General features: G+C 39.2%; 1 protein-coding gene across 5 annotated transcripts in view; it reads right to left on the bottom strand.

Annotated features, from left to right (window-relative positions):
- Positions 1-15,127, bottom strand: part of INPP5B (inositol polyphosphate-5-phosphatase B) — a 73,350-nt gene that overhangs the window by 35,306 nt on the left and 22,917 nt on the right. The window lies entirely within an intron of this gene.

Genomic DNA, 15,127 nt, shown 5'->3' with positions numbered 1-15,127 from the left:
GTACCAAAGCATGATGCTAGACACTTAAGAAGATATAAAGACATAAATGCCACCTTTTGTTCTCTAGAAGTTTATTGAAGGGAGGGAAGAGAGGGAAAGAGGAAACTGTAAAAACAACATGCAAATTATAAAGCAAAAGTAGATAAAAATGGTTGTGTTTTTTTTTTTAAGTACTATAAGGATTCAGAAGTGACCAATAGCTGTTCACATATTGTCTCCCTGTTAGACTAGGAGTCCCCTGAAGGCAGGGACTGTCTTTTGCCTCTTCCTATATCTCCAGTACTTAGCATGAAGCCTGGCACATAGTAGGTGCTTAATAAATGTTTAATGATTGATTGAGTCAGGTGGAAACATCATAGAAAAAGTGATACTAGAGATGGACCAGGAAAGATGAATAAAATTCTGCTAAGTCTGAGTTATTGTGAGGAGGTAAAGGAAACTCTGTAGGCAGAATGAGAACAGCAAAAGCAAAGAGAAGGGAGTATTTATTTTCGACAATTCTATTCTCAGCAGCTAGTTTTACTCCTTTGTTCTCTAGCAGTAGGGGCAGTATCGTAGAGTGGAAAGGAGGCATAGTCAAGTCACGGGTTCTAATTCAGCCTCTGTCATTTACTGTGTGACCTGGAACTGAGGCTATAACTTCCCTGAGACCGATTTTCCCCTCCGTAAAATGGAGACAATATCTGCCCCGATTAATTGACTAGGTTGCTAATAGGGGCAAATGAAGCAGCTTATGTTTAGAAAACTATAAAATGTCATGTCAATATGAGGAATAGTTATCTTCTCCCCACCAAGGAAAGCCCAGAGCCCCAGACCCAGCCTTCTTCCCTCAAGGAAAATCCCTGAATGTTAGAGTCAGAAGAGGAATTTGGGCATTTTCTTCCTTTCCTCTCTATGCTACTCAAACCTCAAAATTATGAACTTAACACCAAACAAAATGAGCATTTCTATATACAGTATAAAGCAGAAGGAGAGAGCTGTCCATGAAATGGAGAATATCTTTTCTTTATAAGTACAGTATATAATAAACTCTACGTGTCATTTTCAAAACTGTCCTACTTATCTATGATTCCTTCTTTCTGTTTCCTTCTCATTGGGAAGAAACTTTATCCCTTGCCAGCCTTACCCTCTCACCTCTCCTCAACAGAAAAAATAAAAGCCTCAAAGCAAACATGCATAGTCAAGCAAAATAAATTCTTACATTGGTCATATCTTGAATACTATTTTCTGATGCAACATCCTCATTTTACAAAGGTCAGAGAAATGAAACTGGAATAAGCTGTCAGAAGGCACACCCACTCTTGTTGGTGCCTTTTGCTCTACCAAAAAGCTCTGAACACCAAAAAGTCTAAGAATTCCCAATAGCTATATTACAAAAAGAAATATTTGGGGAAAGATGACACTACACGATTAAAATCAGAAGAAAAATATTTCTTCTATGAATAGCATCCTTGCTCCCAGAAAGATTAATCTCTTGTCAACAGAGAACATAAAGAGGTCAAAGACTTTCTTTGTTCTGTTTCTCAAATTATGATAGTGTCACTGGAGGAATGAAACACCACAGAAGAATTCTGATCTGAAAAGAATGACTAAAAATACATTTTCAGCTATGTTTGCCCCATAAAATCCCTTCATCCAGAAGAGATCATTAAATTCAAGTGAAAATGCCTTATGGGTCTATGAATCAACAAGAAACCTTGTTATCACCTTAGAGGGCAGCAAAAAGGCAGGGAAAGGAAAGATGGCAATGGGCATTTACAAAATTCTTCCTGCTTGATCCTCTTCCTCCATCTTCAAATGGAATTTTGTCTGCTCAAACTCACTGCCCACCTTGAATCACAGAACGTTTATCTTGGAGTTGTCTTTTAGGACCACAAAAGAGATGGAGAATATTATGAAATGCAAAATGGATAATTTTGATTACATTAAATTGAAAAGGTTTTGCACAAACAAACCCAATGCAACCAAGATCAGGAGTGAAGCAGAAAACTGGGAAAGAATTTTTGCAACTAGTGTCCATGATAAAGGCCTCATTTCTAAAATATATAGAGAACTGAGTCAAATGTACAAGAATACAAGTCATTCCCCAATTGATAAATGGTCAAAGGATATGAACAGGGAATTTTCAGAGAAAGAAATCAAAGCTATCTATAGTCATCTGAAAAAATGCTCTAAATCACTATTGATTAGAGAGATGCAAATCAAAACAACTCTTGAGGTACCACATCACACCTATCAGATTGGCTAACATGACAAAGCAGGATGATGATAAATGTTGGAGAAGACGTGGGAGAGTTGGAACACTAATTCATTGCTGGTGGGGCTGTGAGCTGATCCAACCATTCTGGAAAGCAATTTGAAACTATGCCCAAAAGGCTACAAAAATGTGCATACCCTTTGACCCAGCAATACTGCTTCTAGGACTGTATCTTCAAGAGATCATAAAAATGGGAAAGGGTCCCACATGTACAAAAATATTTATAGCAGCACTCTTTGTGATGGCCAAAAACTGGAAATCAAGGAGATACCCATCAATTGGGGAATGGGTGAATAAATTGTGGTTTATGAATGCAATGGAATACTATTGTGCTATGAGAAATGATGAACAGGAAGACTTCAGAGAGGCCTGGTTAGACTTATATGAACCGTTATGAAAGGAGCAGAACCAGGAGAACTTTGTACACAGCAACAACCACAGTGTGCGAGAATTTTTTCTGGTAGACTTAGAACTTCAGTGCAATGCAAGGACTGAAAATATTCCCAATGGTCTCTTAAGGCAAAATGCCTTCCACATCCAGAGAAAGAACTATGGAATTCCATCACAGCATTTAGCAGATCATTTTCTTTAGTATTACATTTTGGTTTGTTTTATGATTTTCCCATTCATTTTAATTCTTCTATGCAACATGACTAAGGTGAAAATGTATTTAATAGGAATGTATGTATAGAACCTATAGGAAATTGTATGCTGACTTGGGGAGGGAGGGGGGAAGAAGGGAAAGGAAGGGAGAAAAAAAATCTAAGTTATATGGAAGTTATTGTAGAACACTGAAAACAAATAAAATAAAATTTTTAAAAAAAGAATGCAAATCAAAACAACTCTGAGGTAACATATCACACCTATCAGATTGGCTAACATGACAAAACAGGATATGATAAATCTTGGAGAAGATGTGGGAAAAGTGAAACACTAATGCCTCAATGACCTTTTATGTGGTCTGAAGCAAGTCATTCAACCTTTCTGTGCCTCAGTTTCCTCGGCTGTGAAAGTAAGGACGTTGCACTAGAGGATTTTCTGAGGTCCTTTCAGCTCTAAATCTATGACTTCATCATCCTAAGGTAATAAAGGAATACTGGGGACAAACCAAAAGTTTCCTAACTTCCAGGTCATATTCTTAAGGCATACATTTACTTTACATTACTTCCCTACTCAGTAAACTCCACCAACTCCCTAATACCCCTAGTATCACATGCAGACTTCTCTGTTCGGCATTTAAAGCCTTTACAAGCTGGTTCCACTCTCTACCTTTCCTGGCTTATCATATATTATCCCCTCCCTTAACACACTCAATAATCCAGCTAAATTGACCTTAGCATTGTTCATCACACCTGATATTTAGTCACCAGTCTCTATCCCTTTGCCTAGATTGTCCCCCCACCTCCACCCCAACCTCTTAGAATCCCTAGCTGCCTTCAAAGTTCAGCTCACATGCCACCTCCAATAGGAAGCCTTGTTGAATCTTCCAACTACTAGTGCCTCCCCCACCAAAATTACCTTTTGTGAAATATGTACAGCTAGGTGGTGCAGTGGATAGAGCACTAGTGTAGGAGTCAGGAGGACCTGAGTTCAAATCTCACCTCAGACACTTGACACTCACTAGCTGTGTGACCTTGGGCAAGTCACTTAACCCCAATTGCCTCATCTTGGGTCATCTCCAGTCATCCTGATGAATATCTGGTCACTGGATTCAGATGGCTCTGGAGAAGTGAGGCTGGTGATCTGCACAGCCCTCCCTCACTCAAAACAAAGTCAAGTGCAAGTCATGTCATCATTTCTCTGATGGCATGGTCTTCTTTGGCAATGAAGGACTAACACACAAACACATGTATGTATACATTTTCTTGTTGTTTCAGTTGTGTCTGACTCTTAATATTCCCATTTGGGGTTTTTTGTTTGTTTGTTTTTTTAGCAAAGATACTGGAATGATTTGTCACTTTCCTCTCCAGGTCATTTTACAGATTGGGAAATTGAGGCAAACAGGGTTAAACGATATGCCCAGGGTCACACAGCTAGTGAGTGTCTGAGGCTGAATTTGAACACAAGATGAGTCTTTCTGACTCCAGGCTTAGTGCTCTGTGCACAGTGGTGCCACCAGCAACATGTGTGTATGCATGTGTGATTACACAGTGTATATATGTGGAAACAGATTTTATGCACATATGTACGCACATATGTGCACATGTTTTGTCCGAGAGAACAGAAGTTCCTTGAAGACAAACACTCTTTCCCTTTTGTTACTATATTTCCAGTGCCTGGCACACAGTAGACATTGAAGAAATGCTTGTGGAGTGATTCCCCCAAGTATTGACTTAGTTCTGCCAGAGGGCCACATCTCAGACCAACCTACACATCCCATTTCTTAAGCATGGTGGACCATAAGCATTCATGGGTGGACAGCCTGGTTCTGCTCTCCTTTATGCCATGGGTTTCCTTGCTTCTTCCTTCCCTACTTCCTGCCCTGAATCACCTACACTCTGGTATCAAAAACAGGGCATCATTCTGCCTGAAACAGCTGGCAACACTCCCAAGTGGGCTGGGGACCAGGTTAAAATAGAATTGGGAAATACTGAACAAGAAAAATAAAAATGTGATAAAACACTGATAATGTTCATATGTGGCTTTCTAAGTCAACAGGAAGCCCACACATATCCTTAGATAGAGTTTGGGGGCTCCCACTCCTATCTGCATTTGACATCACTAATCTATAGGACTCCTTGAATACCATATTTCTTCCCAAAGACATGTGTTAGGAAGGGCCAAGTAGAAGAGAACTTTCCTGTGGCAGGGAGAGATCTGTTAGTTTACTGGCCAATACTTAACCCCACTCATGGAAAGCTTGCTAGAACAAATGCATAACAATTCTGTTTTAACAGCCAGGCCTTAGCCTCTAATTTGTATCTCCAGTGAATCATGGTTTCTTCCTTCACTGACAAACAAATAAGATTTATTTGCACTATAGCTTTAGAATGAACTCTACCAAGTCTTTTTAAATTCCCCTTATAATCTTCTTAGGATGTAACCTCTCCAGAACTCACCACAATGGCTGGCTAATAGGTGACCTTTCACCAAATATAATGCCAGCCAAAGTCTCATGGATCTTATCTTCAGAGATTAACCAGAATGCAATTTCCAGGTCCTTTTACCAATTACCTTTCTTGTTCAATTCCTTATTGGAATTATTTCCCATGTGAGATGGTTTCCTCATTGTGCAGACATAGTAGGTCAGAAGGGCAGATCCTATCGCTCTGACCAAATGTTGTGAAAGACACTAGAAGTACTCATTCTTACAAATACTACACATTGCATATATCTTATGAGAAAGTCAGCTAAACCAGTTTCACACACATAACTGACACACATCCTCTCCCCAATGGCAGCCTTTAGTATGTTCTCAGCCTTGGGCTGGGCAAGTCATCTCTCCTTGGACAGCTCAGAACTGAGGTCCAGCTGTGACTTCTCTGCAGACTTGCCTGTGATGGTATGACCAGCAGGTACAGGTCTGGCCCCCTCAACGTACTCTGGCTCCTTCAATCTCTGTGATCACTCCTCTTCTGGTCATTCCTTCTGCTCTGGCCCCCTAACTATGGATGTTCTAACAGCTTCTCTTCCGTATCTCAGGAAAGCATCTGCAAGAGGCAGGTCAATTGTTCAGCCACTCTAATCCATAGTCTAGCCATCGCAGGCACTGCTAGATGGTGTAGTGAATAGAGGACTGTGCCTAGCACCAGAAAAAACCGAGTTCAAATCTGACCTCAGACATTTATCAGCCCTGGGATCCTGGTCAAGTCACTTAACCTCAATTTCCTCAATTGTAAAATGAGGAGAATAATAGCACCTATCTCACAAGGTTGTGAGGATCGAAGAAGACACTTATAAAGAGAAATAAGAGAATTCTCCCCTTCATTGTAAGAGAAGAAATACATGCATGCACATGCATGCACACATAGACAAACATGTGCAAATACACACATACACTATGTTGATTAGGGAATAGCTGAACAAATTATGATATATGAATGTAATGGCAAGTTACTATAGAAAGTTACTGTGTGTGAAGATATGTGTATTTATATATAAAGTTACTGTACTGTGGGAAACAAGAAATATTAGGAATTCAGAGAAACATGGGAAAACATATGAACTGATAGAGAATGAAGAAAGTAGAACTAAGATTATGCAAAATGGCTATAATGACTTAAATGAAAACAATGCAAGATGGCATCTGAATTCAGATTACAAACAATGACCAACCATAGTTCCAGAGGACAGGTGATAAAACATACTCCCTTGATCTCAGTAGAAAAATGGAAGACTATAGGTGTAGACTCACTATTGGTCATGATCGCCTTGTAGATTTTTTTATATGATGAGTGCTATATGTAACATAGCAAGGACCCCATACACAGAAGAGATTGCTGCACAGGCTCTTAGATCTGCTTTTCTAAGGAAAGCAACCTTAAAAGGGGTAAACAATCCTACTTTAATCAAGTATATATATCATTCATTTAGTTCATGGGAAAAAGTTAGCATCCTGAACTTCAGAGAAAATACAAACAGAAACGACAAACAGAAAGATCAACGGACAGGGCTTCCAACTGTCTGACCATCGACAATACTTACGTTGTTACCAGAGAAACACCAACATCTGGGTTTTCAAAGGGGGGTGGTGCTCCTTAACGGGTGTCTGGCCTAATCACGCAAACACTCTTCCAAAGATTTGAGCCTCAAAGGAAAACTTCACCTCAGAGTATATATACACTTTTCAGAGCCGGAGGGCACTACCTGAGTGACCCGCTACTCCATTAGCAATCAACAAAAGGTGAAGGCCTTCCTACAAAACAAGCTTCCCCTAATAGCCCCATCTGAGGCCTATTTGGGTGGGGAAGATTTCTGACTCCCATTACACTAGGAGAAAAGTGAAGGGAGGAGATACTGAAAAGTGACTAGTGGTCTAAAAAAATGCATCAGTAACTCCATAAATACATAATAAAATATTCCTCTCACAAAATGCCCCTTTCCTTTTTTCCAAGAAAGTTTAACAGCTTTCCACTTTATTCACAGGATAAAATGTTTTCATGCCTCTAATAAAATTGTGACTTGATTATCTCTAAAATTCCTTCCAACTCTGAGCTACGGTTTCCCTGCGTGGCACTCAGGTTCTTTGGAATCCATTTCTAATCTATTTTACCAAGCTTTTTTTTTTTTTTTTACTACACCGGAACACAAACTTTCTAGTTTTTCCCTTTATTTGGATTGCTCAAGAGGTATCCTATAACTGGAATTTCTAATTCTATCCTCTCTTTTTATACAAATTCCACCCATCCACCAAGACTCATTTCTTATTTTCTCTCCCCTAGATCACAAGGAAACACTACTCAGAACTATTATAAAGTTTGTCTGTTTCATTCATTTGGCACTTAATACTATCTTGTAGTGTTATTTAAACTTCCACCTCTAAGTGTATTTTCTAAACAATAAGATTATAAAATCCTGGAGGGTAAGAACTATTAAGTAAAGAGTTCATTCTACATATTTAATTAATTTTCTTTCCTTAAAACATATAGACAAGGTAAAAGTCTAGACCAGTCCATAATATTATGTTGTATTATAGTTTTATTTATTTGGTTAAATATTTCCCAGTTACATTTGAATCTGCTTCCCCCTGCACTCAAGGAGTTTTCCAGGAGGAGATCCCAAGCCACAAGTTTGAGTCTTCTGGTTTGAACCATCATGATCTTATCAGACTGTGTGTGTGTGTGTGTGTGTGTGTGTGTGTGTGTGTGTGTGTGTGTGTGTGTGTGTGTGACAGAGAGAGAGAGAGACCAACAGACAGACAGAGACACAGAGACAGAGACAGACAGACAAACAAAGACAGATGGGGGGGGGGGAGGCAGAGGGAAGAAAGGAGGGAGGGAGAGAGAGACTTCTCTTGCAATGAGTAGAGGAACTTCCTAACTTCCCCTTCCTGAGTTTCTTGAGGGACAGGTCGGTGGCACAGTGATATTTGCCGCATCACTTCCATCTAGAGTTAATTCCCTAGCACTGAAGAATCTGCAAAAACATATCAGCAGGAAACACTTTCAAAAACACAGCTAAAGTTAATCTTAGTGAATAAAACACTCAATGAAGTGTTGGTTAATTTTGCTAACAATGTTTTCCCTCTTTCGATCATTGTTACTTACAAGAGATGTCTCAAGGGATAGTAGGGGTAAAGAATACATTTGAAAATGAAGTAACAAAAGATAGCAATAAAAATTGTGAATAAGTTTGTATAACATTTATCTGTGTCGGGTACATTTCCCAGTACCATTAGGAACCTATCACCAAACTAAACCATAACATCTCAAACGCCACTGAAATATCATTTAGTCAACAGTTCAAGATGCAAATTGAAGGTCTAGAAGCAGCAATCCAGACTAATATAGAAGCCCTAGCAGGGCTGACTTTACTGAATGTCAGTCTTATCATGTTCCCATTCTGTTCCCAGCTGTGCATTTGGCTTTCAGGACTTCAACACTGCGCCTTAGCTGCAGTCTCACCTAGACCCTCCCCCAATTCCTTGGGCCTCCTCACCCTAGAACATCCCTCTGCCATGCCTCCTCCACCCTCCAGTCTCCTACTGATGAATTCTTCTAGGAGTTTCCATTGCAGGAAGGTGTTCTGGCCAGCCAACTTATTCTAGGGATCTTCATCCTTACACTTACACATACACACACATTCACACACTCTCTCACACACATTCTCTCTTTCTCTCTCTCTCTCTCTCTCACACACACACACACACACACACACACACACACACACACACACACTTTTTCAACTCCCCTTTCTGTGTTCTCTTTCCATATTCGAATGTATGCCCTTTAAGGGCTTGTATTTGTATTTGCATGTTTTTTGCTTGTATTTGTATCTCCAATGCTTAGTACAGTGCCTGGTATGTATGTCCTTGTTAAATCATTTTTCAGTCGTGTCTGATTCCTCATGACCATATTTGGGGTTTTCCTTGCCAAAGATACTAGAGTGGTTTGCTGTTTCCTTCTCCAGATCCATTTTACAGACAAGGAACTGAGGCAACCAGAGTTAAGTGACTTGCCCAGGGTCACACAGCTAGTAAATATCAGAGGCCAAATTTGAACTCACAGAGAGGAGTCTTCCTGACTCCAGGTCCAGCACTCAATAAGCACTTGCCAAATGCCTGATGTCTTGCCCATTTGTAACATTTCCTGTGTAACAGGATTCTACTGAACACTATATTTTCAAGGAAGCATTTGTGAAAGTTATACTTACACTGTATGCATAGAACAGAACCCCCATGAGACTTAATAGTTTATAATAACATAATACACTAGATAAAATCTGAGTATTTTTCATGTGGTTGTTAACAGATTATGGCTGCTTAGTCATTATGAAATAACTGTTACCACCAATAAGATAAGATAGAATGTTAATTTTCACTCATTCAATAAGTTTATTAAGTGCCTATTACAAACATTCATTAATATTCAACTACTGCCTTTGATAGAGAATTTGATTTTGTCCTGAGCCAGAATGCTATCCAAAACCAGCTTTACTTCTCTTTCAGGCACCACATAGCACAGTTTATTTGATTTTTTTAACACCCAACTTCTAAAACAGGAAGCAGCTTAAAGTCAACAGGTTTCTGGACAACCCTTGTCATCACTAATCACACATTGCAGGTTCTCTTTTCTGGTTTGTATCTATGAATGCACGACTCACACAGGATTCTTCTATTCTGAGTAACAGTTCTATTGGGTCATCAAGCAAGAAACCTCCAAGATGAAATAAACTGATGCAAAGTTAAATGAGTAGAACCAAGAAAATAATATATGCAATGACTATAATGATGTAAAGAGAAAGAAGAATAATCCCCCCCAAAATAATAATAATGAAAAAATTATGATGATCAAGCTTGACCCCAAAGAGAAGATGCAGCTTCCCTACATTCTCTGCAGATATGGGAGTCTATGGACATAACTGTTGGTGTTTGTCCCTTGTTCTCACAGAGGACCAACGACATCAGGAAGGTGATGTCTTGACTGGCAAGTGAATTGGATTTAAGTGAGGCAGGGCTGTGCAAAGTCCTCAGCCTCACTCTCTCCTCTGGGAGCCATCTGAGTCCAATGGAAAGATAAAGATCAGGACGACTGGAGATGGACATGGGATGTTGCATTTAATGTCAGACTTGATTGAGTGTTGGCTAGTTTTGCAGAACTGCCTCCTATTCCTTCTTTTTAAATTATTTTTTATTTTTAATTATTTGTTCCAAGGGATGAGACCCTAGGGAATGGGAGGGAGCAAGGAAGAAGGATATATTTGGAAATGAATATGGTGAAAAAAATGAAAGACATCAACAAAAAAATTTTTTTAAGAAAAAGGAAATCTTCCAAGGAGGAAGACACTGATTGTAGGCAACAGAGAAAAATGGCATGTTGAATGTTAAGAGATGACTTTCTCCAATATTCCCCTCCCAGGGCCTTAGTGTCGCACCCACAGAGCCAAATGAGAAGTGGATAAAAGAAGACCAAGGAGAAGTGAGGGCTGGCTATTCTGTGTAATGAGGAAGAAGGCAGTGACCTCAGGAGCAGCTGGGGGCCCTATCTTACCCTCTGCTTCTAGTAAGATTTCTACCTTAATGGAAGAACAGAGTGGCTATATATTAACTGTGTAGTTCCAAACCCCTACTTTTCCAGATCTGCAATCTAGAACTATATAGATAGGATAGATGCATAGATGGCATGCTCATCGAATTGACAGGAGACACAAAGCCAAAAGGGAAAGCTAATACTCTGGATGACCTAATCAGAATCCCACAATCCCACGAGGGATATAGTCCCATCTCCATTATATAGGAGGAAGGCAAGAGACCTGCATCATCAATGGAGAATCAGATAGGTTAAAATTTCATGCTTTCAACTCTGCCCCATCAAAAACATCCTACTCCTTGTTGCAATAGACATACACTATTAACATTTGTCCCCTTAGACACTGAGCTCTGTCTCTCCTCCAAAGACAAAAACTTCTAAAACAAATGGGAAAATCAACCTCGGGAAACTAGCTAAGGAAGCGTTAAAAAAAAAACCACACACAACTTTGTTCCAATACTAAAATCATGAGCACTTCCAGAAATAAACATCTTATTCACATTTACTCGCTTGTTTCAGGTCACGTAAGTTACATTGTACATAAAGACTACTGCTCTAGTATGTTTCAAAAAAGAAATACTTACAAGTCACTTGTTTTTTTCTGTTGATCAACACAACATCTTTCCTCCAACAAATATTTATTGTGCACTCTGAGCTGTCCCTAAGGACTCTTGCTTTCAAAGTTTCATTCCTAACTGAAAATTTATGGTTTATTTGCCTTGCTCTAAACTGTCCCTCAAAGAATTTAAAAGCAAACTTTTTTTTTTGTTAGGAGAGAGAAAGTCCAGGGACAGAGAGTTTGTTGTTGTATCCAACTGAGACTATCTCTAAAATTACAAGGGACACAGAAGGAAAACAGCAGGTGGGGAAAAGAGGAAGAAAGTGAATACGCAAGAACTCTCTGTGTGAAAACAGCAAGGTAACCTAAAATGATTTAATTTGCTTAGAAATTGGTATAGCTTTCAGTTCAGGTAGAGGTAATTGGGATGTCACTGCATCTAGATTAAATGGAAACAAATTCATACTTTAACATTCCTTTCACATCAGAGTGCTTGTTGGCAAATGAAACTTTTTTATTAATTCCAACAGAGTAAAATCCCAGAACTTAGTTGCAAATTTTTTCTAAGAGGCCCAAGAGCTATTTTTCCAACAATCTCTTTGGCATCTACCATGGTAATCTGGGTTATGCTTTGTTGGGATCTTGAGATATAAATAGTGCCCATTTCCTTTCAAAGGCCAGTCAAGCCATGATGCTTTGTTTGTTGGATCAGCAAAGAGAGAGAAAGAAAAAAACATAACACAATTCAATCTACATTTGAGTTACAACCCCACCCACTTTCCACTAAACAAAGCATTTTAGAACTGTTCTGAAAAGACAAGGTTAGTTTCTTGCTCTCACAACCTTATTAAGTTACCTAAAGCCTGGCTCCAGTAGAACCAATGGGATTTAGGGGCAGCTATTTCCTTTTAGCACACCACCCAGGATTCCATGGGAGACCTGCCCGAGGGCTCTGCAGGACCCTGAGACAAAATGCAGGTATATACACATATTTAGCTGGGGGAAAGAGAAACTCATTAATCACTCAATCAGTGCTCAGTGAGCACACCTAATGTGAATTGTATTTCATGTATCATGTAATGACATTGGATGCATGAGCCCTATTCAAGTAAGCTAAAACAATTTCTTCTCACTCTGTGACCACTTAAGAGCATCTCTAGCCACATAACTAGTAATAAATGAGGCATCTCTTCTAAATCAGATCACAACCATTTTAAGGGAGAAAGGAGAAACCCCCATACAACAAATGGAAGCATAGTAAAAGAAAACCATTTGCTAGAAAAGCAGAAGAAGACTTGGCCAGCCTAGTTGTTCATCCAAATATATGGCCTTTCAAAGGTTAAAGGAGCCAAAGAAACTTGGAAATGAACACAAGGCTTTTGGATGAGTTTAACATCTAAACAGATGCACACTTCCCATTTTGACACCAATTCAAAAAAATAAAGAATTGATGACAATGTCTTAATATTCTGGTCTGTGCTGTGAGTGACTGATCTACAATTGTCCCCTCTCACACAGTCCCTTTTGCCTAGCATATTCAACCTGTCTCTAAAGCAGAAGCAAAAGAAGGGGGCTGGTCCCTTTGAAGAAGCATCTGGGTTAAACAATGAACCTGTGAACTGTAAGTGATTTGCTACTAAAAGAAAACAAAACCCAATTTTGTTTTTTTTCTAGCAGGAGGAAACAGGAGAAGTTAAGTGACAGATTCACTTTCCATATTAGTTAAAAAAAAACAAAGGCTTAACCTTGGTCAGAACTGAACAAAGTCCAATGAGGGCAGAGGGTATTATCACCTCCATATTTTTAGGAACAATGCCAATCTTCAAGCACTTTAAGAATGAATGAAGTTTGGGGATTTTTGCCTGCCGTATCATACTACTCACACATATGGGGCATAAAGACCAATAAAACCCACAGAACATTTTAGAACATTTACTAACCATAGCTCTCATAATGGTGAAGTTGATTTTTTTATACGTCAAGATAAGACTTCAAATTTATCCCCACAGAATTTTAACTTATTAGATTCAGCCTAATGCTCTAGTCTAGCAAGATTCTTTTTGGATCCTGACTCTTATCAGTAATAGCTATCCATCCCAGTCTTGAATCATCTGCAAATCTGATGAGCATCTATCTATGCTGTTACTTATAATAGCTGCTAGCCAGCCCATTAAATAGAGTCCTGAACTTGGAGACCTGATTTCAAACACAGCCTCAGGCACTAGCTGTGTGGCAAGTCAGTTTGCTCATCTACCTCAGTTTCCTCATCTGTAAAATGAGGATAATAATAGCACCTCCCTCATACGGCTATCATGAGGATCAAATAAGATAATATATGTAACGCATTTAGCAAACCTGAAAGCATCATACAAATGTTAGCTATTATCATTATTCAAGTCACTGACAAAAATGTCAAACAGCACAGGACCAAGCATAGATCATCTCTGCTAGAAATTCACTACAACACTATCACTGAACATTTAACAACTGCTCATGCTCTCAATATATATAATGCTATCACTGTTTAATCCAGTGATCCATGGACTTTTACAAAAATATTTTGTTAAACATATTTCAATATATAATTAATCTTCTTTGTCATACTTCATATTTTATGCATTAAAAACATGATCTTGAGAAGGGGTTCATAAGCTTTGCCCAGTTGCCAAAGGGGTGCCATGACAAAAAAAGAGGTTAAGAATCCCTGATGATCCATACCTCTTTCCACAAGAACAACATGAGATACTGTGCCAAAAGCCTCCTTACAATCTAGCTAATATATATTCACAGCATTCCTCTCGTTTACTAGTCTAGTCATCTCATGAAAAAAAGAAACAAGGTTAGCTTGGCACAACCTGTTCTTGATGAGGCCAGGCTGGCCTTTCCAGATGTTCATCTACCACTTCTCTAATGAGTTTTTCTAGAACAAAGGGCTGCCATGAGAGGAATGACTAGTCTTGTTCTTTTTTGGCCCCAGAGGGCAGAATCAGGAAAACAGGGGTGGAAATTTCAAAGATGCAAATTTGGCTCAATGCCAGGTGATGTTTCCTAACAACTGGATGTCCAGCAAGGTCATGGCCACTTCAAGAGCTCATCCAAGATCTACCCCTTCTGCTGTTTTTTCTGTTTGCCTTAGCTTCCTCATCTGTAAAGTAAGCTGGAAAAGGAAATGGCAAACAACTCCAGTATCTTTTCCAGGAAAATCCCAAATGGGGTCATGAAGAGTTAAACATGACTGAACAAGATCTACCTCTTCAGAGGTCTAGGAGTAGAGTCTGGATGACCACTTGTTGGCATGTTCTAGGAGGGATTCCTTTGGTTTATAGGGTGAACTGAATGACTGCAGAGGTCCCTTCCAATCTCAGATTCTGTGAACTAGAAGTCTTTAAAGTTATTTCTCTGTAAGTGGTTCAACATCTGTAAAATTATCAACTTTTATTAGAAGATCCCTAAAGCCCCTTCCAACTTTAGCCTTCTAGGATTGCAATGTTCCTTTTTTCCTAGCCCTTCTCCATTAGGCAAGATTTATTTGTTCTCTTGTTCTGAAGGTCCACTACACATGGTTTCTCTTTTCTTTCAACCCTCCTTTTGTCTTGGTTAGTTAGACCTTGGTTGGGCTATCAG

Source organism: Notamacropus eugenii, chromosome 5 (assembly GCF_028372415.1).
Source record: "Notamacropus eugenii isolate mMacEug1 chromosome 5, mMacEug1.pri_v2, whole genome shotgun sequence".
Classification (NCBI taxonomy): domain Eukaryota; kingdom Metazoa; phylum Chordata; class Mammalia; order Diprotodontia; family Macropodidae; genus Notamacropus; species Notamacropus eugenii.
Note: the sequence above shows the minus strand (reverse complement) of the source record. Positions and strands in the feature narration are given on the sequence as shown.